The 25,749-nt window shown below is 46.9% G+C and overlaps 1 long non-coding RNA gene across 1 annotated transcript; it reads right to left on the bottom strand.

Moving 5' to 3' along the window:
- LOC109491216 lies at window positions 1-25,285 on the bottom strand. The gene is made up of 3 exons (XR_002144558.2): window positions 25,199-25,285; window positions 9,114-9,186; window positions 1-299 (listed from the first exon to the last, which is right to left on the bottom strand). It is a non-coding gene; the product is annotated as an uncharacterized LOC109491216 (long non-coding RNA).
- Between the last annotated feature and the right edge of the window lie 464 nt (window positions 25,286-25,749).

The raw sequence follows: 25,749 nt of genomic DNA, 5'->3' as shown, positions 1-25,749 counted from the left end.
AGGATGTCGCTCTTTATTTTCTTCTCTCTTGAACACATAAAAATAACTCTGCCAGAACCAGATATCCACGTGAGCTCTCAAGAAGCTGGGCTTAAACATGTTTGCACGTCGGGACCAAAGCAATCCCACATGTGGCTGCTGAAACGGGGTGTCCTCTACGTGGCAAGCGGCTGCTTCCTTCAATCTCATGGATGGTAATGGAAGAAAGAAGTGAGCACATCTGCACCCCTTCCCATGCTCTTCAAACGGCTCTTCTCGTTTAATTTGTCATCTTCATTTTGCAGATGGAAAACCTAAGGCTGAGAGAGATGGGAATAGTTCAAAGGCGTTCGTTCACTCCACAAATGCGTATCACGTCCACCAACGTGCTCAGACAGCATGGGTTTTTGGAGGGAAAACCCTTTCTTTTCTGCTCTATAAAAGGATTCACTAATGGATTCTTTGGTGTGTCCCATGCAGAGTTTCCCAAAGTGCACGAGGTAAGAGACTAATTCTATGAGGGCTTAGTAGGCATTTGGGAAATTCAACGCACAAATTAGCCTGGAAATCACTGATTAGACAACACTTACTTAGGAAATCACTGATTAAAGAAACGGAACAATGCAGGATTTTCTTAAGTACAGGGGTTTTCAAAGTGTTTAACTGGCTAACGTGTATTACAGTCTCCCAGCAGAGTCTAAAGTATGCAGTATTTTCCCAAAATTATGAGCTAGAGTTCTAAGAAAAACTGTTTTGGAAACACTTCCCCAATATATTTGGTTGAATCATATGAAATTGCCAACATAAGGCTGTTTTTTATCTACAAAACAGCATTTCCACATGGTTCAATCGAGCACATACAATGGGGTGGTTTTTTTTTTTTTTTTCCAAGTGTTCTGTGACTCCTTCATCTGCTTTCATAATGTGATACGGCTAATAGGCCTGAACTTCTGGAAGAGTACTTGATGTCTAGCCTTGTATGTGCTCGCTGTTAGGGCTGGAAATAGTCCCGGGTTCGGGTAGCAACAGACGGCTACTCTCTAGCAAAATGTGTGGCTGTCCTTCCATACTATGAAGCGGTCACATGAAGCAGCTGCATAACTGGAGACTATGTTGTCAGTCCCTGGACACCCAGGGGAGCATGGGGTGGGGGGGAACGGTGTCCGCTATGGAGCGTGAGCACAAGCAACGCTTGTCACTGTCAAGCACAGGCAGGTAAGAGTCAGGCGTGTCTTCTCCATCCTCTCCTCGCCCATCTTCTGGCTGAATACACAGGACTCCATGGTCCCAGAGGTTGGCAGGTGCACAAGATGGAAGGGAATTCAGCCCTGATTCACTACCTGGTAGAAAGCCACTCACCAATGAAACACACCTACGTTGAGCTCTTAGGTGAGGGAGAAAGAAGCTGATTACCTTAAGCCACTGAAGTTTGGGAGTATTGCTGTTGTTGTCATCACAGAAGAATGTATCAACCTAATTAATACAGTGAAGTTGGGAGGAGGTGGTGAGAGTGGCCGTCCAGGGTGGTGACAGAGTAGAGCCAATGAGGACCAACCTCAACAAGGCCCACACAACACAAGGGTCCGCAGTCAGGATGGCCAGACCAGGCTCACGTGGGCAGAAGCGCTCTTGGTCAATGTGGGCTGCTATAACAAGATACCATAGATCTCTCACAGTTCCAGAGGCTGGGAAGTCCAAGATCAAGGCACTGACAGATTTGGTGTCTGGTGAGAGCCCATTCCTTTGTTCATAGGGGGCTCTTCACTGAGTTTTCACATGGTAGATGGGAGGAGATATCTCTCTGGTGTCTCTTTTTTAAGGACACAAATCCCATTTATGAAGACCCTGTCTTCATGACTTAATCCCCTCCCAAAGGCCCCACCTCCAAATACCATCTCACTGGGAATTAGGTTTCAGCACCTGAATGCGGGGCGGGGCGGGGGGGCGGACATAAACATTCAGTGCCTAGCAAAAGCCAATGCAGTTTGTAGGAAGTGCAATCTGAATGAAGAGCTGAGCTGATTATAAGGGCTTTTATTCAAAACACTAATCATTGGTTGAGACCCTGGCACCTTCCTCCCACTCACACCGCCATGTCCGATCAGTGCCGAGAGTCCTGTGGATTCCATGTCCTCTGCCTTATGATCCTATCTCCTCCTTACCACTTTTGTCCTAAATGCACTGCCTCCTTCAGATTTCTCTAATGCCACCTGCATAGCCATGCACATGGACCTTATACTTGTGATCTTCCTTTTCTTCACCAATAAAATCGATCAGTACCACAATATCTTGCATGTAGGATGTGCTCCTTCTTAATCAGCTTTCTTGTTTCTCCATGAATGGAGCAAAGGGCACTAAACGTGGAGGTGGGAAGCCTGACTTCTAGCCTGACCACTAGCAGAGCACTTGGCAGTGAGTAGGCACTCCAGACATGCATGCCTGCCAGATGGGTCAATGCTAGAACCCTGACTCCTTGTCACACGTGATTCTGCTCTAATTGCTACACTTGGCTTCCTTTCCAGGCATGAGAAGGTGGTTATTACTGGAGAGTGTGCTACATTTTGCTATCTCTGCCATGCAGAGTGAGAGCCAAGCTCTAGAAGGGCAGAAGAGACTCTCTCCCCCACCCCACAAGATCTCCCCTAAGGAAACATCTTTGCCCATCAGAGAAGCAGATGCGGTGGCCATGGGCCTACCAGCTAATGGGCCTCTATGAAGCAGGCAGGCATGATCTTACAGTCCTTTCTACTAATCTTTGAAAATAAGACAAAAGGGAAAACATCTACCTCCCCAAAGCACACATCTGCTTTGCAGTTTCTGAGGATGAGCCCACAGAAAGAGAGGAGAGAGATCTCCCTCTACAAGGGCTCCCAGGAGAAGCCAACAATGTGTGATGCATTTTCCCATGAAGGAAGGGCCAAGTTCCCAGAGATGTCCCCCAGTCACCCCTCCCTCAAAGATAATATTAAGGTCCTCTTAACACACCTGCTTTTCCTTCTTTGGGCCTGGGACAAGTCCTGTCTGGGAGGTGGTTCATCTCACCGCTGATCTAATGTTATAAAATAGCATTGTATCCATTTCAGCCTCAGGGTTCTTAGGGCACATCACAGTGGCCCCTTTATTCTACCTACGCTCTTCCGTGAAAATAGACTATAGGACAAGGACAGGGCAAGAAAAGGCGCTCCCACTCATACGAAACCTCCCCGGGCAGGGGGTTGTTGCACATGGCAGAAACAGCCTCGTTCACCATGCATTTTCAGACCTTAGAATCATGACCTCTCGAAGTTCAAAGCAATCATATTTAGATCCTGAACTTCTACCACGTAACTCGGCAACTTCCTAAGTTTGTTACAATAATTAAAACACTGGAATGTCTCATTACCAACTGGAGACCACCCTAAAAGATAGTTATCCACTAACGATTTATCCTGTATGATAGAAACTATCACTTGACTACCCAAAAGACATTTTCTTCCCACCTTTTTTTAAAAGATTTTATTTATTTATTTTAGGGGAGAGGGTGGAGCAGAGGAAGAGGGAGAATCCCAAGCAGACTCCACGCTGAGCCTGGCACAGGGAACAAACCCACGACCCCAAGACCATGACCTGAGCCAAAACCAAGAGTTGGATGCTCAACCGATGGAGACACCCAAGCACCTCCTTCCCATCTTTTTCATGGTAACATCTACACACACACACACACACAGAGGTTCCGGTTTTCCCAGCCTTCCTTGCAACTAGGAGTGGCCACAGGACTTAGCACAAGAAAATGAAACATATGGAGAAATTTGCTGGAGGGTTTCTGGGGGACGATGTTCTCTCCTGGTAGAGCGATGCTCCTGTGGCATCTCTGGCTACCCCCTTGGTGCCCTGTCTTTGAAAATAGCCATTTGAGGACTAATGGTGAGGTGGCCTTATTTAAATCATGAGGCAACAAGCCTCAAGACAAAAGCCAGTGTTCTGAGGAAGAGAAACAGAAGGGTACAAAGAGGCTGGTTTGGTTTTTGGATTTTTCAGTGGGTGTTTTGTCTTGTTTAGCTTTGTTTGCTTGTTTTGTGGTTTTGTCTGTTTGTTTGGCACTGAATCAGCCCAGAACCACCTACTTCTCAAGCCACTGTTAGTCAGGTGTTCTATTACTTGCACTCAAAGTATCTTAACTGATGCCTCATGCATTATCAACCCACAATATAATAATGTCTTGGGACACTGAGAGGACAACAAAGGGAGTAGGTGATTCAGGGGTTAAAAGTAGAAAATCAACCTTTACAAAAACTGGACAATATATGAGTGAATGTTTAATATTATCAATACAGCCCCTTGTGAATGCGTGTTATAGAACAGGGATAATACCTAAGGTGGGATTGTTCTAAGGATTAAACAAGTTAATACACATAGAGTAAAGTGAAAAGTGCCAGAGACACAGCAAGCACTATCTAATAATAGTTGTCATGGTAATCAGTAAAAAAATGTAACTTTCTTTAATAAAGAGTATGAGTCTAGGTACTGGATTTGGAATCAGAAAACCTAGCTTCTGGAGGGACACTTCTCTCTGATCACGTATCGATGTTTGTGGCTATTTTAAGACATGAAATCTCAGCACAATAGAGGCCCCATGTCAAAGGGTGTTGAAAGTTTGATAAGTTATATGAATTTTGAGTTATCACATGTTGCCAATTCAGTAATGAAATAAATGTATCACTGGAAGTTTAAAAAACCTATAAAAATACGCTTGTAAATCAAATGGAACACTTGGTTGTGCAGCGAAGGGAGAGCCTGGAAGTTTTTAAGTAACTTCATATGAAATTGGTTTTCCTTTCCAAAAACAACAGCTGGACAGTAATAGCACGAGCAGCAACATAAAATAGAAGATGGACAGGGCACCGGAGTGCCTGAGTGGGTCCCGCCATAGCCTGCTGACGTGCTTCTAGCGAACTCCTTTCCCACCCCTGAGCCTCAGTTTCCTCTTTTATAAATTGGGGGAAGAGCCTGGAGCTAGTGTAGGACACAACAGCCCTACGCTGGCTCCACGCCTCAGCTGTGAGACCAGAAACAAGTGACTTACTTTCTCTGAGCCCCATCTCCAAAATGAAATGAATGAAATTCCGAGCAACTTCACAGGAAAGCTGTGAAGGTCAAATGTCAGAACATGTGAAAAAAAATTCCTGGCACAGGTCAGACACTTAATAAATGTTGGTCGGAGCATGATACATTGTCTATCCCAACATTCTAGAGTTCTGTGTAAAGCGTGGCCCAAAGATACAAAGGAACAAAAGAGAAGATGTATTCTTTGTCCCACAAAACCATGCCCCAGATGGGATGGCATGGACCCTCCCAGGAGGCCAGGGTTCCCTTGTGAAATGTCAAAATGCCCTTGTCCAACCTTTGGCACAAAGGGCATTTATTAGATCCAGGAGACAAAGAGGGTCCATAAGGGCCCCTGGGTTCTGGTATCAGGCATGTTGGGCAGTAACATGGGGAAGGTCAGAGCTCTGAGGAACGCTTTCTACAGGACATCAGTGCCTGAGTATCCATTCCCAGAATTCCCACAGTTATGAGGTCAGATAGGGAAGCAAAGATTGGACATGAACACATTCACTAGGGACACCTGGGTGGCTCAGTCAGCTAAGCGTCCAACTTTTGGCTTCAGCTCAGGTCGTGATCTCAGGATCTTGGGGTCGAGCTCCATGCTCAGTGCAAAGTCTGCTTAAGATTCTCTCTCTCCCTCTCCCGCTGCACCTCCCCCCTCCCTCTCTCTCTCTAAAAATAAAGAAAGAAATCTTTAAGAAAGAAAAGAAAAAAAAAATTCACTAATGTGTTCACCACCTGTAAAAGTACCTTTCAGAGAGCACCACACACACTCACACACTGTCAGATGCTAACAATTATGACCCACAATGAGATGGCTGGGATGGGCAGTGATTCTCCTTTACGGTCCAATGGGCCACATCTAATAATGCAAGGAATACGCGATGCAAAGGTAAATACTGAAATTTACAAAAGATGTCAGACAGCATGATGTCAGTGAGAGTAATGTGAAGGAGCTCCATGAATCTCAAGCAGAGTCAATGATAAATAATAACCTGCCAATTAGACCAGTCAGCCATCCAAGACAAGGAAAGACTGATGATACGACAGTGCCTTGAAGGAGAGTGCTTCCGACATAAGTGAAGCTCAAGGAAAAAAATTAATGAGCCTTTTGTTATATTTACACAAATCACCCTTTTGCTGATGTTGCGACGGTCAAAGGTAAACAACATATTTTGTGCTAGCATACAATGCTATCAGGAAAACTGTACCAAAGAAACCAACATTTGATTCATCCTTGATTCACAGTAAGCCACTTGCATGTAATTGCAATGCAATCTAAATTTTGTTAAATATAAAACAAAATAGATGTGATAATTTTTGTTCATTTTCAAAATAATTTCCAACCAAAGCTTTGCCCTTTTTTACTATTCACTATGAAACCATAATCCTTATTTTTACATTTACTCATTTTAAGTGACTGATTTCAAACATGAGGACCTCTTTTATATGGTCAGACAAACTATAACCAACTCTATGCTGAACCCAGTCCTTGCTGGGCTCCGGGCTCTAAGGATCTGGGGATGAGTACATCAGACAGAGGAAACAGCTTGTACCAAGACCCAGGGGCAGGAAAGGCTTTGATGCACTGGAAGAGGGGAGGAAATGAGTAAAAGGAAGAGGGGGACAATATGAGTGACAGGGGTCAGCAGGGGCCTGCTCAGGCAGGGCCTGTCGTCCATGTTAGGGAGTTAGACTAAAATCTCGAAGTGTGCTGGGAAGTGACAAAAGAGAATTAAGCAGATACTCTGCCTGGAGTGGTTGGTGGACCTCAGCGCCGCTCCAGGAGACCAGGCAACAGGAACGGCAGATCTGGAAGGAGATGGTGAGCCCGTTGTGGGAGGGATAGTTTGAGTTGCATGGGGCCTAGTAAGTGGACATGTCCAGAAGGCATTAGCTAGAGAGGTCCAAAGGTGGTCAGGGAGGTATGACCTTCAAGTATGATCTGAAGACAAGGACTTGGGAATTATTGGTTTGGAGAATATGGCTGAAACCATGCTTATGAGTGCCACCCCCCAAAAAGAACATGTAAATGAGAAGAGAAACCCACAAGTGGAAACTCCTGGAGGAGCTGAGAAAGTCTGCAGCCTACCCAGATGACTCAGCCAGCATATTGTTACCAGATCTCCAAGCAAAGCATGGAGGAGACTGTCCATGGAAATGAGAAGTCCAAGGGGACACTGTTATGGCAATGGAATATTATGTCTGTGCCTGCTCCGCATCGGAAGGTTAATGTTACTCACCAGCTTGGCTTGTTACCTGTTGCCAATTCAGTAAGACTTGGTCTTTAAGGAAAAACCTGAATGGGTCAAAATAACCCTTTCTCCTTGTAAACAAAGGAAAGTTCTCTGATTGCACAACTGAGTACATGGCCAGCCAATGATAAATAATCTCACATGGAACCACCACTCCCCGCTTCAGCCCTAAAATAATACATCAAATGTAAGGTGGCAGAGTTGAGTAAGAAGAGAAATAACATAGGCATCAGGAGGCCCAGGACCTAATTATTGCTCTGCCATTGACAGGTGTTGAGACCAGAGATAAGTCATTTCTCTCAAGACCTCAGGTTTGTCATCTGCAAAATTAGAAAAAATGGGTTCAATTATGTCTTAAGTCTCTGAACCGTGTTAAGATCGCGCAATTCTATAAGTAGGCAGGCTAGTAGGCAACTAAGTCTCAGTGAACTTCTATAATGTCCCAGACCCATCCGTCCCTTGTCTCATATTAAATGAGACATGCAACATCCCTAGGAGATAAGCATTCTTGGTGTCGGTTTAGAGATGGGAAGACGTTAGGCCAAAAAAAAGCCAGTGTTATAGCAGAAAGAATTCGGGCTTCTGTGTCAGACAAACCTGGGTTCTAACAGATTTGCATACTTGCTGTGCCAGTAATCACTGTACTGCCTCTCAGCCCGTACTCCCGCTCATTGCCTGGCTTGGTGACGGCAGAGCTGGACCCTGTGAACATTTCTCCTCTGCCCACTGGCGGAATGTTAGGCTTCATCAGTAGAGGGCGCTAGAGGGACACGCAGGAAGAAGGGTCTTCTCTTCCTGGTTCCATCCCCTTGCTTTCTTCTTGCTCCTGCGGTGAAGAGCAACCAGCGTGGAAGGAACCCCCAGTCCCAATAGTGCTCACACCTCAGTGAGTTTCCCTGGCACCCCAAAAGGCAATTCTTCAGCAAACAGCAGGCCTCTTGTGAGCAGCTCCCAGAGGCCTTAGTCACACCCCAGAAGACAGATCCCAGGAGAGTGTCCTGCCCACCCAGGGGTTTCATTTGAGGTTCCTCAGCAAACCTCTCCACAGTCCAGCGGACTGCAGCCACACCCTCTCCAGAGAGGTCTGAATCCCAGCCCTGGGGACTGGGGCCCTCTCCCAAATCCGTTCCTTCCTTGCATACTGAAAGATAAACCCCTTTTTTTCTTCTACTCACAACACTTCTGACCCCAAGCATGGGGGGCTTTTCCCACACCAACCAATTCTCCAACAAGACTGCCTGTGACTTCAGATGCCAGGCGTAAGTCACCCAAGTTGTCACCCATAATTCTGACTAACTGGCTATAAACTGGGGACTCCCATAACCCCTTCTGCAAATTTGATCATGCGCTATAAGGGCTCTCAGAGCTCAGGGAACCCTTACTTATATTTACCAGTTTATTAGAAAAGACGTCATGAGGGATACAGATGAACAACCAGAGGAAGAGGCACATAGCGTGAGATCTGGAAGGGTCCCAAGCACAAGATTTTTGTCCCCACAGAGTTGGGGTAAGCCATCCTCTTGGCACGTGGATGTGTTCACCAATCAGGAAGTTGTCCAAACCCCATAGTTTAGGGATTTTTAGAGAGGCTTCATCCACAGATATGATCAACCGTTATTCAGTCTCCAACCCTTCGACCCTCCCTGGAGGACAAGGGGTAGGGCTGAAAATTCCAAGCTTCTACTCATGCTTGGTCTTTCTGGTGACCAGGCCCCATGCAGAAACCCACCAAGAACTGCATCATTAGAACAAAACACACTCCTACCGCCCAGAAAATTCCAAGGGATTTAGTACCTGTTCGTTCGCAGCTCCTAATACCTCCATTCCTCAGGAAATTACAAGGGTTTCAGGAGCTGAGTGTCAGGATCTGGGGGCAGAGAACAATATATATATTTCTCATTATTTCACAGGTACCCTGCCTCAAGTGTAGAAGTCAAGATTGCTCCATAATTCTTCTGTTTCTGCCTTCTTTAGTGTTATCTTTACCCCTGAGTAGTTAATATTTCCTGTTACTTTGTAATTCTTCGTTTAAGACTTTCCCTATTCAAGTTACTGTGTGGCTTCTATCTTCTGACTGGACTCTGACTGATAAGCTTTGAGAAAGCTACTTAACCTGAGTTTCAATTCTGTCTTATGTAAAATGGAAATAAGAAGAAGAAAAATTAGAGCTGCTATAATATACACAACTTAGAAGGTGTTAGTACAAGTGCTCAATGGTTGAAGCTTCTATTTTTTTTTCATTAATTTATCCAAGGTTTGGATCAATTGTCCGTAGCAGGTACAGCAGAGGTGCTCGTGCCCGCCCACCCCTACCAGATGCAGCCAATGAGCGGGCATTGCAGGGATGCTAGTGCCCGCCCACCCCCGATGCGAGGCTCCTCCAAGGGGTGACTTGGCTCTGGAATCACAACATCAGCCTGGCCAAAACATTCTTAGAAGTGGGGTGCAGTCTGAAACCTTGCCCACTCCTCCTTCGTCCCTCTGTTTACCCAGGTGACAGACTGAGTCACACTTGCAGGTTCATGGTGACTACGGCTGCTCTCGCCCCTGTATCCTTCATAAGACTTTCCCTGATAAATCTCTTGAACTTGGCATCTCAGAGGATCTGAACATTTCCTCTTAGCTGGAGATGTGTTCACAGACGATGAGCAAGTAAGATTCCTGTTCTTCACTTCCCGCTGCGAAGGAGCAACCTGGGAGGACCAGCATTTGTACACTGGAGCCTCAACTACCCTGTTCTGCTCCTTCAGACCTCACCTCGATCTCTCTGCTTCTGTCATGCTGACCATACCCCATCCTTAATCTGACATACACACGCAGCCACGCACCACCATCTCCCTCCCAGCCTCCAACCCAACTCCACTTCCTGCCACTCTAAATGGTCCTCCCTTACCTCCTGCAACAGGCTGTGCATGGCCCCTGAGACTTATACCTAGAGTCTCTCCCACAAGTGAGCTGCTTGAGGACAGCTGCCTCTGCCTGTATCCACCACTTTGTGGGGGACCAGACATCCATAACACAGCGTCCATTGAGCTTCCTTTCCTCAAGGCAGAGCCAGAATGGACCCAACAAGGCACCATCTGAGGGACCTTCACAGAAATCCCTACCCGAAACGACAGGGACCAGGGTGGGAGAAATCCACAGATCTGGACAAGCAGCAGATCCTGGAGTGGCTGAGGTATGTCCCAGCTGAGGCAGGGAATCGGGAGCTCAAGATCCCAAACAAGCAGGCTGGGCTCAAATGCAAGAGTATAGTTTCCTGAAAGATTGTCTCAGGCACACACAGGACCACTACGGGGTCTGGTGAGTATCACAGGGATGAGGCCAGCCTGACAGAGAGGGCAGCTGGGTTGGGAATCAGTCACTGCACCCTACTGCTCAAGCCTCAGCCCTCAGGTGGCCCTGGGGGGCATTTTACTGCCCAGTGCCCCCTCAGATGAAACCCTAGATGGGCCTTCCTCTGCCACAGTGGCCTAATTTGCTCTCCTGGGCCGCCATGTCGATCTCCTGCCCTCTGTCCCTTGCCACAAGCATCTCCCTGACTCCTCCCAGACGCTGCAGAAGGCTGGACACTGACGTACAACTCCAGCCACCAGTGGGTAAGTGCTGCTCCAGTCCTCCCAGACCATTTACCTTCCCCACCCCCAGCACAGCAGATGGGGGCCTGGGACCATGTCTACACACTGAAAATTCCTTTACTGGTCACCTCAATCCTTTCCATTCACATAGCCACTCAATCCTTCCCAGCCGCGGCTTTCTCTCTTTTTCTAGTCCGAGCCCCTGAGAGCCCTGTAGGGCTCGAGGTCAAGTCTGTGTGATCAGAGGTGAATGACTTTCCCCATCAGGACCTCAGATCTGCCTCTTACGTGGATGAAGCAGGTCCTTTCTAGATCATCTCTCAGGACCTTCCCAGTTTGGAAATCCTATAGTCACTTGGTTCCATAATCCCAGAGCCACTTGGCTCTAAAATGCAAGAGCCACTTGGATCCCAGTATCTCTCGTGCAAACACTGCATCTGTTTTCCCTTCCTTGTTCTCACAATGGGAAAGGGGCCATGAGGTCAGGCCATCACCCATGTCCTGGTGCCCATAGCTACCCAATCTATCTGTAAAGAGACTTCCTGTCCCGATATAAAGAGGACTTCCTCCTTCCCCCACCGCTCTGTTCTCCATCCCTGAGGCCCGGACACTCCCCACCAGATCCACAGGAGATAAAAGATATCCTGCACAGGCGTCCCTACTCAGATGCAGCACAAACTGACGGCGACACATGGACAACACAGCTGCTTGTTCTCTCACAGACATACACTCTCTCCCACACACTCACACTCACAGCCTCACATCCAGTCACTTTCTGTCTTCGGACATGCTCAAGCCCTGACACAGCCCTCTGTCCTCTGGCTCGCATTCCTTCTCTCTCTCTCTCTCTCACACACACACACACACACACACACACACACACACACACACACACAGAGCCCCCTGGGCCATACCCAGGCCCAAGCGTGCTTCAGCCCAATGAACGAAGACAAGGATGTTTTCTCAGCACCGTGTGACGTTCTCAGGTGACACAACACAGGAAGAAGGCCTGCCGGGTCTGGGGCTTGAGCGGAGCTGGCAAGAGGCTCTGAGGGAGAAGGAGGGAGACAGGGAAGCCGAGCCAGCAGAAGTGGCACTGTCTTCCTCCTGCACAGTGGAGAGGCTGGGGACAGTTATCAGGGTTTCTGAACCCTTCACAAGATCTATTTATCCCCTCCACTACGGGAGCATTCCCTTAGCCACCTGCGTCGTCCTAACATAGTAACCAACAGTGCTGAGTCCTTATTCTGAGTTAGGGGCTGGGAGCAGCCTGGGAATATAGGAGTGAATATTTACTTTGATCTCACAAAGTAAATATCATTATCATCACTTTTTTCTGAAGAAAAAATGGAGGATTAATTAAGATTAATTAATTAATTTAATTAATTGCCCACAGTCCCCGAATAGGTCAAGAAGGAGCTGGTATACAAGCTGTGCGACCCCTAAGCCCATGAGATTAACCCCCAGGCTCCACCACCTCCCCTACCCCTCACTTTGGGACTTGACCAGAGCTAAGTATGAGCCTTAACCCCACCACTGGCTGTGTGATGCCAAGCAGGCTTCTCCATCTCTCCTGACCTCCCTTCCCACACCAGTGCCATGAGGGCGACAGAGTCGTAAGGACGACAAAGGGTTTATCTAAAGCACTTAGCACAAAATCCCCAGCCCAGAGTAGGTCTTCAATAGTGTCTCATCTCTGCCTTCCTGTAACATTATGATAGGCTCTTCGAAGACCAAAATGAGCCCATGAGGTAACAGCCCAGGCCTAGGACGCCAGATTTGGAGAAGGCCAGGCGTGAGGCTTTTTCAAATGTAGTTTTGAGGAGAAAATAAAAAATAATGTGCTCCTTCCTACACCAGGGTTTAGCCATATGGAACTCGTTTCTCCCAGGGGCACAGACTGAAGCCATGAGCCGGTCCGAGCCGAGCTGAGATCTCTTGATGGGTGACAGAGCCAGAAGGGGGCCTTCGAATGAGCAGTAACACCTCCTGTCTGTCCCGCACTTCACAGTTTACAGAAGCCTGCCCGCCCATTCTCTGTTTGAGGCTCACAACCACCCTCAGAGGCGGGTGACGAGGTCAAGGATGTCCACGGTGATGTCATCTCCAAGTGACAGATGAAAGAACGAGGCCCAGCAGGGAGCATGACATGCCCATGGTGAGCCCCAGGCCAACTGGGTGGCCAGGTTTTAGAGGAACCAGAAGACCTGGGTGGCCTTTCCGGGGACGGACAAGACAGCAGGAGCAGGGGACTTCCTGTTAATAATAACAGGCCCCAGTACTCATTTGCCAGCAGGCAGGGCTGGGACAAAGCTGAAATGAGAAAGACACCTACGGCACAAAATACAAGAAAGCAAGCAAGCACACGGTAAGTGCCAACATAAATTTTGCTCCCAGGGCCCCTCCCCCTAATCCTGGCCGTTTACCAGGCTCTGTTCTCAACACTATGTGTTTCAACTCATTCCATCCGCACCACAAATCATAAAGTAGCCACCACATCATTCCCTTCTACAGACACCCCTTTCTAGACACGGGAAAAAGAGGGTGAAGGAGACGCTCAGGGTCTCAAAGGCAGAGTCCACACTTAGCACATAACTATGCTATCTAAGCTTCCCCCCTGCCTCTGATCATGGCCATGGTCTCACCGGCTTGGCCCTTCCCAGAGAGGTCAATGAGTGAGACCAGGAAAGAAAGGGACAGACATTGAATGTGACCCTGAAGTACCCACAGTTGATTCTCATGACTCGAGACTGTTATGTTCTATAAAGTCACCATGAACACTGAATTAGCAGACCCTGAACCACTGCTCTGAGAGAAATACAGGGTTAGCTTCCGGGAGCCTCCGGTCACAGCGTTCTTCGCAATCCATCAATGCATAACCCTGTTTTATTATCTTATACGTATTTCTGTTTAAAGATGTCTTATTTAATGTATACTGTTGATTTATTAACATTGAACTCAGGGCCAGCAGCACCATACCTCATGAATGAAGGTTATCTGACAGGTGTATCTTGTCTACAAGGCGCATGGGAGCACTAGACAGCAGCCGGCACCGCAGCTGGGCACCCGTGTGCCCCATGGGCACATGTGTGGTGCAGCATGCCACACAACAGTTGTTTCATTTTAAACAGCGAAATCATGACCATAACCCACAAAAATGTGAAGAATGTGGCACTCAGTCGATCATATAAAGGACGCTTGTTTATAGTACGAGCTGAAACAAGAAGGCAGAGTGCCATCTTGTTCGGCCTTGGCTGGGAACGTGTGTGTGGGGTGACTCCTCTCTCGGTAATGTCCACAGATGACAGCAAAAGCTCTGTGAGTATTGATTTGGGGGTCATGCAGAAATTTTAGTGAGTAGGCAAATTTACAAATGGAATCCGTGAACAATGAGGATCGACTTTACACAGATAATTATTACCCCTGCTTTATAAAGGAGGACACAGAGTCTGAGAGGTCCAGTGACCTGCTCACAGCCACGCAGCTCTTACATGGCAAGATCTGGATCTAAGTGAACCCACCAGGTTCGTTTCTCCCCACATCGCCCCCCCCTTCAAAGAGGAGCATGTTTGGATGTTCCCCACTGTTCTGGGCTTTCCTCTTATGAACCCCAAGGGGACTTGGTGTAGTGTCACACAGGTTTTAGAGGAACCAGAAGATCTGAGTGTGAAAACCAGCTCAACCCCTCCCCTTTCCCATCTGTAGAGTGGCAATGATAGTTCCTACCTCCCAGGATGGTTGTCAACATGAGCAGATGAACCTGCAAGTGATTGTATTGCTTCCCCCTGAAAACAGGCCTTTCCCAGTAGGGCCAATGCTCCCACTTCAGGCTATCCAGCTGAGCAGTCATGGAGGGTCCGGGCCCTGCCCCCACTGGAGCTGACCCTCCGTCCGTCGCAGTCCAGGGACAGCAAGAGGAGCAGTGGGCACGCTCCACTTCAGGAATTGATGCACGCTCTGGAGGAGATGGCAATTCCCCCCAGAGCCTTTTGTTTCCCCAGCCAAAACACGGCCCAAGGGTTAGTTTTAGAAACACAAGTGATTCTCTCTCCCCTTCCTTTCCAGGGCCCAACAGTGCAAAGATGGCTCCTAAGGGAGCCCACCTGGCATGAGCATGTGGCCTTTAGAAAGATCTCATACCTTCAAGGGAGATTGCGCTGCCTCCAAATGCTGTTGCCACTAATGACTGCCTGCCTCTCACCCTCCTGACTTTGGTTTTTTATTGCAAAATGCAGTGAATAATAGTACCTGCTCACAGAAAGAATGTAAGAATCAAATGAGTTCAAGTGCTCAGCATTTCACTACAACAAATGTGTCCTCAACCAGCAGCATAGGCACCACCCCTTAGAAATGCAGTAACTCGGGCCCACCCCACCCAGACCTGTGGAATCAGAATGTGCTTGTTCACAAGACCTCCAGGTGCACATGAGAGTGTATGCAGCACTGCTCCGGGGCCCTGCCCGGCTTCCAGCAGGTGCTCAGTAAATAGTCGCTATTATTGTTATGAGTGTACGGGTCCAATCCTCAGATCATTCACAAATAACTAATATGAACACACAGATAACTGACACAAGGCTGGGGCATTCTGGAAAGGCAAGAATACATTGTGGAGGAGAGAGGAGAGAGTGATGGCCACAGGTTGGGGCACTGAGATGAAGCATTAGGCCTGGGCCTCCCTCCTTCATTTTTCTTTTTAACATTTTATTTATTCATTTGAGTGAAAGAGAAGGAAAGCACAAGCCAGGGGATGGGGGGAGAGAGAAGCAGACTCCCCGATGAGCAGGGAGCCCCACATGGGGCTCGATCCCAGGACCCTGAGGTCATGACCTGAGCCAGAGGCAGATGCTCAACTGAGCCACCCAGGCGCCCCTCCGTTCTCTAGTACATGTTTACCTTTACTCTATGCTGATTGTGGTCTAGGATCTGTCTTGGGTCTTGGGGGAGGTGGCTATATAAGACATGGTCCTTCCCTCAAGTCATTTACAGTCCAGCCAGAGACACATAATCACAATACACGTTACAGTATGAGATGGATGCCAAGGGAGCCCAGAACAGTAAGGAGAAAGGATGACTGCGGAGCTCAGAGAAAAAGATGAATGCAGACCTTCCCAAGGCAGAGGAAAGCACTTTGAACATTTTTCTATTTCTTATCATCTCTCTGTGTATGGGCTGTTGGGTCATATTATACATGAATCTGTCTATTGCCTTTTCAGTTCATATGATTACATAAGAATTGTCTTATGTGCAACTGGTATGGTAAATGTCTCCTCTAAGCCCTAAAATTTATTCACTGGGGAAAATTCCTCTCTGGCCTCTGAACGAAATCTATAAGAGGTTTCATGAGTCTTCTGCTCACACCTATATGTGATTTTTTTAATGCCTTAAAGTCTTTTTAAAGATTTTTTTTTTATTTTTTATTCATTCGAAAGAGACAGAGACAGCCAGCGAGAGAGGGAACACAAGCAGGGGGAGAGGGAGAGGAAGAAGCAGGCTCACAGCAGAGGAGCCTGACGTAGGGCTCGATCCCAGAACGCCAGAATCACGCCCTGAGCTGAAGGCAGACGCTTAACCGCTGTGCCACCCAGGCGCCCCCCTAAAGTCTTTTTAAATAACAGATTTAGTCTCAATTCTATCATTAAAAGTCCTAGGGGATAATCAAAGCTCCAGGCTTGATTCAAAGGGCTGGTCACTCCCCGGTCCCCATGGCTGTAGGCTTGCTGTGAGCAAGAAACCAGCCGGAGCAGTGGAGAAAAGGAGAGGAAAGACAGGGCCCAGCTTCCGCCCTCCTCCATATCATGCTTCCACATCTCCTCACTCTTCTGGACGACCTTGCTTCCTGGCCACCCCAACCCCCGCCCGGTGGAAGGGAGAGGAAAGGAAGGCAGGATACGAAAGGCAGGGAAGTTCTTCATGGACTGATACTGTCATGGGATCACTTCATCACTCTCTATCCGCCTGGCGGCATTTAGAACTCATTCTTGGAACAGCTTCTCTTGGCTTCCCAGAGACCCCGCCCTGCAGTTCCCTTGACAATAACAATGCACCCTCTTCCAGCTTGTCACTTTCAGCTTCTGCAGCACCCCAGAATCCAGAAAGTGCCCTCTTGCCTTTTTCTACCCATTCTGTTTCCCACTCTAGGTAGTCACCCACCAGCTGCTTCACCGTGGTCCGTGGGAAAAGCTCTTAGATCATTTGCCCTGGCAAAACCTAGGAATGTGGGTATTCTTTTCTCTGAAGCATAAAGTCAGTAATTGCAAACACCAAAGTAAATTTTAGGACAGGATGCACTACTAGTTTTCATGTTCATAATTTTAATAATTTAATAACTATGTGTCTCTCTCAATATTTATTCTGCTTTTCTTCCACAGTTTCAGTACCCAAATTTTTAGCTGGACACATTGTTGGGATTAAATTCTTACTGTTGAGATATAAACAAAGCGTGGTGTGAGAAAGTCCAAAAAGACTACTTAAAATAAGAGTGCACACATGTCTTTGCTACTTCTTCTCTTGTTGCTTGGAATGTAGATGTGAGGGCTGGTGCTGCAGCACTGATCTTAAACTGTGAAGATGGGGACTCACCGGAAGGGTGATGAAGCAGAAAGCTGGACAGGAACTGTGCCCATTGAGCCATCAAACCAATTTTTGGACTGCCTTCTCCTGATCTTCATTTATTGAGAGCATCAGTTTCAATCTGGCTTAAATCACTATTTTAGGTGTTTCTTAACAGAACCTAGTCCCAACCGACTATGTCATAATCCATCCTATCACTAACCCACAGTTTATTTGATCACAATTCCAATGTTGTTCTTTAAAACTGTTTCCAATTTTCACCATTAGGAACAATACTGTAATGAACTTTTGGCCATATTCCTGGTTATTTTCTAAGGTAGAAAATAAAGCTACAGATATAAGTCCACACTATTTTTCTAAAGTTATACTCATTTACCTCTCAGAAGCAGCAGGGAGTAGGTCACATCATTCACATATTTAATGTGTATGTGGACTTTAGAATATACTGCCCTGTATACGCCCCATAACAATGATCTCAAAACTCAATAGCTTTCAACAGCAAGCATTTATTCTCACAATTATAGACCCTGGTTCAGCTGATCGAGGCTGACCAGGGCTGGGAAGCTCTGTTTCAGCCTACCAGGCAGCTGAAATTGGCCAGACTGTGGTTGGGTCAGGTCAGCTCCATGTGTATTTTTTCTAGAACCCAGGCTGAAAGGGCAGTGGCTACCCGGGAGAGCTCACAAAGTGAAATAAATAATCCAGAGAATAAATAATCCATGAGAATGATACTATTCAGGGAAGCCACAACAAGAATGCCACCTTGCAAAGATAGAATGATAGAAAACAAGTGGTCAAGTTCTTCTCTAGACATTTACAAAGAACAGCGTGTGTGAATGAGTTCATTAAACAAGATCTGGATTCAATGAGCAACACTGACTGAGCACCTACTCCAGCTAAGGCTGTGCTAGATGTTCTCAGAAAAATATCAATCCTGCAACAAACACATCTATCTGCAACATTAAAGTGATAGTGGCTCAAAGTTAAAATAGACCAGAGATGAGAAGAAATACTTTGGAATTCTCCACCTGCCCCTAGTCAACGCGAAAGATCTCCTAGTCTTCATGCAGGCAGAAGTGTCGGAGTGCCCAAAAGTGGGTAGGCAGAGGTTAGGGTAAACGGACCTCACATCTGACTTTCTGGATTCAATCCAGGGTCTACTATTTTCTACCTGCAGCCATAGCAAAGTATTGAACCTATCTGTGGCTCAGTTTCCCCATCTGCAAAATGGAACAATGGGAATACAAATATTTCGTAGGGCTATTGTGAAGTCTTAGTGAAATAACACACCTAAATTTCTCAAAATAGCACCAGGCACAGAGAAAGTGTTTGGTAAATATTAGTGTTGCCCAGGGGGCAAAGTTAACTCCTGTCAAAACTCAGATTGCCCAAGAACATGTGACTCCTTTGTTTTGTCTATCACTTTTTTTCCTTTGGCTTAACAGATTTTTTTTTTTTTGGTATCTTTCCTGATGTTTACTAATTTCAAAGAAAAAAGTATGGAATGGTTGTTTTAGTTTACATTCGGGCAGATAATTAGTGAGATTAACTTTTTTGTCTTATATTTTTATCAGTTAGAATGTTTTTAGAAGCCTTTCAATGATGGCTAATCTTTGTCCTCTTGAGAGTGGATTTGATTTTTGGAAATACCCAAAGCCATTCAAAAGCCATTACTCCCATGTCTAATCAGGTTTGAACCTTAGTATAACACAATAATTTAAATGGTCCCTTCAAAGGATGTTTACTCCCTAAGGGGAAATAAAGGCTTAGTCTTTCAGACGTATTAGCCTTTTGGCTTCTCTCCAAGATGACATCTGGGTGTAAGTGGGGAGAGGTAGGGCTTGAATTATGTCATGGAAGGTGAAGAGTTGTATTCATCTGGCTGCTTTGGCTCTTTGATCTGGGTTGGGTGGGCGTCCCTGATCTACCTGCTGGAATTCACAGCTGAAATTTGTGTTTCTAATACAGTAACTTATACTCCAGTCTTTCCTCAGCTGGTCAGAGCCCAGGGCTCTGGCTGGCTGGCTCCGCCTCAGACCCGCTCTCCCTGGCAATTTAGACTCCTCTGATGGCCTTAGACTCCCTCCCATTTGCTATGCCTCCAATTCGGCCTGACCCAGGTGATCCACCATGCAGCCCTGGTTCCAGGGCACCTTGAGCCTGCCCAATCGTGATGGCTCCCATTGGCAGGGCCCCCCCAGCCCAATGCCCACCATGTTCTGGCTCCATCTGTGCCTCAGTGGAAACAAGGATGGCTCAAGAAAGCTAAAGCTTGAGGCCTCCCTCTGCCTGGCCATGTGGATGTGATCATACCCTAGGACAACACTCCATTCAGCAAGGTCTCAAGTTGCAAGGACAAGAGCCCCCTCTGCCCTTGGTGACAGCCGCACTTGTCCAGTGTGCCTTCCACTCTCCGGGCCAAAGCTGGGAGAACACAATCTAAATCACTCTCTCACCTCCTCATACCTCTTTTCTCCCTCTATGTCTTTCTCATTGGCTCATGGGCCCCAAAAGGCCAGATTTCTGACACAGACATCATGCCCCCCATCTTTTACTCCCGCCTCTTGGAGGGGCCTTAACGGAGCACAGGAGTATTTTTTGGTACACACTGGGGGAATTTCATAAGCTGGGTCAATCAGGCTGCGCTGTTGAAAGCTAAAGGAGAGATTAAAGGAATTTAGAAATCCTCTTTCAAGGCAACACCTGGCTCACGAAGTCACTCTCTTGCTGAATAATTCTGTTTTACGCGTCAGAGGAGGAAAATTAACTTTGCCTTCCTTCGCCCTTCCTTCAGTTATAAATGATGATCTTCCCCTAGGACGATGGATGCTTCAAGCCAGCTAAAGCAAAGGTCGAGAAAGGAAGGAAGCAAAATAGAAAAGCACATTAATAGTCCTCAAAACATTACCTCCATCCAGCCATTATGAATAGCAATAATTATAAGTACCCTTCCCTTTCTTTCTCTAATTTGGCGTAGAGCTCCTCAGTGCATAAGAATTGTGTGAACCTGTGGGCTCTGTTGGAATTCTCATTTAAACAAGCAACTACAAAAAGGTACTTTGTAGGAAAATAAAACAAACCCTGGTATTCGGTGATCTAAATCAGTTGTTGCTCATTTTGTTGGGTATGATAATGTCATTGTGGTTAGGTCAGAAAATCTTCACTTTGTAAATGCAGACTTAAATCTCTGGGGCATAATGACATGACGTCTCTGATTAAAATGCTGCAGCACGGGGTGCTTGCAGTCCGTACAGCACGTAACTTCTGACCAAAAATAAGTGAATGAATGAATGGATGGATGGATGAGCAAATAAATAAAATGCTGGAGCAAAAGTAAAGGCAGGAGGTTAGGTGATGGATGGATCAAATATGGCTAAACGCTGATGGCTACTGAATCTGAGTGATGGCTACAGAGAAAACCTTTTTCACACACAATTTATTTCTGTGTGTGATAGACTTTTCAAAATAAAAGGTTTTCAAATAAATGGGGGAATTATAAAACACAAATTATATTTATTAATATTCTATTATTTTATATATTAACTGCATATTATACTAGTATATTTAGTATTTATAATTATTAGTGTATTGTATATTTATTAGTCATTAATACATTATATTATATTATAAAATGGGGAATTATAAAACACAAATTATGAGCGCTGTACTTAAAGGTCAGTTCAAGGGCGACATTGCTTACATGCCATTTTCATTTCACAGGATCAATCCTGTGGTGATGCCCATTTCACCATCCCATTGGCAGCCCTGGGTTTTATCAGTTGATACTGATTTATCAGTTGAATGATGTCAAAAAAGAAAACATGGTCAAGTTGTTTTATTTTACATGTGGGAGGTCTGAGTAAGGTTAAAATCGTTTCAAATATTTGTTACCCAGCAAAGTTTCAGAAGCTCTTTCCAAATGGCTAGTCCTTGTCCTCCAAGAATAGATTTGATTTTTTGAAGCCACCAAATGCTGCTCGTAGCCACCTGGTGAATAAGCCGGTGATGAACAGGGAGAATGGTCAAACCTCATTTTTAACCCCCAAAGCTTAAAAAGAACTAGGTCCGGGTTTCTCCTAAATCCTACAAATAGCCTCTGAAGACCTTGCTCAATCAGAAGACACACCAAATTCTCCCGGTAACAATGTCAGCTCATCAAAATAAGTGACCAACTTCTCAAATTCAGCAGATAAAACACTCGTTTGGACGCTACGAAAAAATGTTGATGATGACAGCTAAAATGTGTTTTGCACCAACTATACAGACACAGTGCCTCTCAACATTTTCCAGAAAAGTGCCCCTAAACGCACAGAATGAACATGAGAACCCAGCCACTTGTAAAATCACAGCCTGAGGCCAAAAGTGCTAACATTTGATGAAGTCCCCTGGCTTTTTATCTTTTGAAGGAATGTGATTTTTAGACTGTCCCACATAATAGTAGCTAATATTCACAGAGCACTTAAGAGAGATGCTATTTTAAGATTTTTACATGTATTAATTCTTCGATCTTAATGATGTTCCTATGAAGGTGAAGCTACTGTTACCTCCATTCTGCAGGTGACAAAACTATGTACAAAGAAGTTAAGTAACTTGCCTGGGGTTGCACAGCCAAGCGTCAGAGCCAGACACTTTGGAACCAGAGAGCATGCCCTTAACCTTCCACCACTAATGTGTTCATGCTCTCTTTAAATTAAAAAATCAATTACATCTTCTAATTTACTGTGCCCCCCTCGTTGAGAACATCATAGCCACCCTGGGCCTCCTCCAGGCCCTGACAGGTATGACTGTGTAATCAGAGTTACGACCACGCAGTTGGAAAAGCACGAACACATACTGTCATCTCCAGTCCTTGCAATGACAGAGCGAAGTCAATATGATTATCCTGTTTTAGAGCACTACCAAAATCCGAGGTGATTCCTGTCTCTGGAGCAGGGGTGAGGGGTCAGGCAAAGGTTTATTCCATTGTCCCCTTTGGTCTTTCCCAAGGACAAACCTACAATGACAATGCTTCTCAGGTCTCTGACTCGCATGTCCCCCACACACACACGCACACATGCACACATACACAAGACTCAGGTCTGTCGGTTCTAAGAGCAAGCCCCAGCCACATGCCACGGGGACCAGCACAACTTGTGCAGCTGATAGGTAACAGAAGGACACCGGACGCGTGAATGAGCCATGGGCCCCAAGGAAGAAAATCTGACCTAGATTTTCTCTTGAGCCTCTAACCATGGTTTTAATATTGAAAGACTACTTTAGACCTTCTGAAGTCATTTAGGAGATCCACAGAAAGCATTTTCCCAGTGAGCACTGAAGAGGCAACAGGATGTAGTGGTAGTGGACCCCCTCGGAGTCACTCAGACCCGATTTGATCCCCAGCTCCTCCAGGCTTTAGTTCCCTGGCAGTGGGCAAATGGCGTAGCTTCCGTCACCAAGCCCCCTTTCCCTCACCTGCACAACTGTCGAAGTGAAGGCCACCACACCAGGTTGTCACAGGACTAAGGGAGATACCGCTCATGTGAAGGTACCCGCACTGTGCCTGGTAAGTCCTAAGAACTCAGTAAATATTAGCTAAATAGAATTAATTTGGAGTGCACAATAGTACATATAATGTGCACACACACACAGACACACACATAGTCACATACTGCAGGTGCACAAACTATTTCAGGAAACAATCCTCCTAAGGGAGAAGGACTGGAGAGGTTTCTGGGGTCAGATGGAAATGTGGTTTTCACACTCTATCTTTCATACTGTTTGAATGTTTATAATATGCATATACTCCTTTTTCAAATAGAATTTTTTTTATTTTTTTAAGATTTTATTTATTTATTTGAGAGAGAGAGAGAAAGAACACCAGCAGGGGGGAGGAGCAGAGTGAGAGGGAGACGGAAAGGGAGAAGCAGACCCCCCAGCTGAGCAGGGAGCCTGATGTGGGGTTCGATCCCAGGACCCTGGGATCATGCCCTGAGCCAGAGGCAGATGCTTAACTGACTGAGCCGCCAGAAATATTCTCTGGACGCAAATCAGTCCTGCCTGGAAACCAGATCTCACAAAGAGCTTTGTAAAAAACAAACCCTTAGCCGCTGGACCCCTCTGTTCAGAAGACTAGGAGCTAGACCTTGGATTTGGATGAGGAAATGGGAATAGCCGTGTGGTTTGGTCAGCTTCTCCTTCCCACACCCTTTCTCTCCTGGCTCATCTCTGACTTCAGAGATCTGTGAGCACTTCCTCCACACAGCTGCCATTCCCCACACACACAGCCGGGGTAGCAGCGGCGAGCGCCTTAGCTGGCCTGCACACACTCGAAGGCTCCACTGGGCTCAGCTAGATCCATGTACAGCAGTAAGTGTCTGATACTAGCAGCCATTTTGAAGCACCAGACACAGGGCTGGATAATTGACAGACAACGTGTCATTTAACCCCCATCTGCAAATTACATAGCACTATTCCCAGCTACGATGAAAAACAGGCACCGAAAGATTTGGGGATGACCCCAAGGCCACGTGGTGGAAGGTAAAGTTGACATTCAAGCCCAGCTGCCAACCAACAGCACCCCTCAAAGCCCCACGTACATCCCAGCTGACCTCTCCCATCCATCCTGAAGTCTCTATCTGAGACCATCTCCTCTGCCTCCATTCAGTTTTCAGGAGCTGGGATGAGAGGTGGGGGGAGAAGCAGGAAACCTCAGGCCAGGCTGGAAGCATGGGCATCTAGCTCTCTGATGTTCTAATTGTCGTAGGAAATTATCCTTGCTGCTGTGGGAAGTGTGCCAGGGGAGGGGGGCACACTTCTTGAATTGGTATCTTAAGAAATTCAAAATAGCCCCTCTCCCTAAGGACAGAGGAAGCCTTTGGATTTCAAGACTCCAAGGGTCCCAGAGGAGGCATTTGACGCTGAGTGAGTTTTGATGTGCAAGGTTTATTTTCGTCAAGGAGAGGAAAAGGAAGTGGGAAGTGTGAGGGTGTCATATGAAACCTAATAGCGTTGCACTTCTTTGTGTGGGGGGGGACTATTTTGGCCTCTTGCCACCCACTACAGTACCAGGCAGGCATCTCCCCCAGAAGCTTTTACTGGAGTAAGAACGTGAAAGCCAAAGTCTCTGCTCTCCCACCTAGGATTTCAGGGTAGAGGGAGGCACTCAGGATGCCAGCAGTCGGGCTCATGGGAAGGTTCAGGCNCCAAAGTCTCTGCTCTCCCACCTAGGATTTCAGGGTAGAGGGAGGCACTCAGGATGCCAGCAGTCGGGCTCACGGGAAGGCTCAGGGTTGAATTCATCCACTCCTCAAACGTTGATCACACACGTGCTGGGCATTTTGATAATATCATGAATCACTGGGCCACAATCATATAATTACACAGGGCATGGTTATCCCCATTTTTCAAATGAGAAAACTAAACTTGAGAAGAATGAGGTGCCCAGTACACACAGCTAGGAAACGTGGTTCAAGCCACTTTTCCGCGGCTGCCAATCCAGTATCTCCCCACCACCTACGGTGCTGCCCTCGGAGACCTCATGCCCGAGCGAGGACTCCCACCTGTACCTGGACAAGTGTCATCCCCAGTGATACGGGGGCCAGGAAAGCAGAGCAGTTCAGAGGAGAGACTTTGACCTTGGACAGACCTGGAGTATTGCCACGCGGCTCTGTAGCCTGCTAGTCGTGCAGCTTGTTATTTAAACTTTCTACATCTGAATTTCGTCATCTGTGACAAGGAGACAGCAAGTCTTACCTCATAAAGGTGGGTGAGGGTCAAACACATGTGAAAGGCCCTTAGCCCAGGGCCCGGCAGAGAGCAGCAGCTCCGTAGCGGGGAGCAGCCATATTAGCCTTGAAACTGAGCCTGCGCAGAGGGAGCGCGTCAGACAGACGTGCTGCACCCAGTGGCCGACCCAGCGGCAGTCGTTCCTCTGCAGCTGGAGTTTGAGCGGGATGGAGGCCCTCATCTGGGGGTGGCGGGGTGTGCAAACACCTGAGACCGAAGATAACCATTGCTCTTTCTAGCTCCCACCTTCCGGCTGGGAAGAGGGGCCTCCGGGAGCCTAAACCTAACCCGGGCCTGGAGCTGAGCGGTAGGAGGGATGCAGCCAAGTTTCTCAACACACTCTCTCACCCAGGCACGCTCGGGGCGTGTCCTCCTCCGCTCCATTCCTAGCTCTGTGGCCCTGGGGAGGAACCCAGCCTCTCTGAGCCTCGGTTTCCTCATCTTCAAATAGTGAAGGATAATGCTATCTCATTATTAAAAGAAATAATGAGGGCGCCTGGGTGGCCCAGTCAGTTGAG

This window comes from Ailuropoda melanoleuca, chromosome 2, assembly GCF_002007445.2.
Source record: "Ailuropoda melanoleuca isolate Jingjing chromosome 2, ASM200744v2, whole genome shotgun sequence".
Classification (NCBI taxonomy): Eukaryota; Metazoa; Chordata; class Mammalia; order Carnivora; family Ursidae; genus Ailuropoda; species Ailuropoda melanoleuca.
Note: the sequence above shows the minus strand (reverse complement) of the source record. Positions and strands in the feature narration are given on the sequence as shown.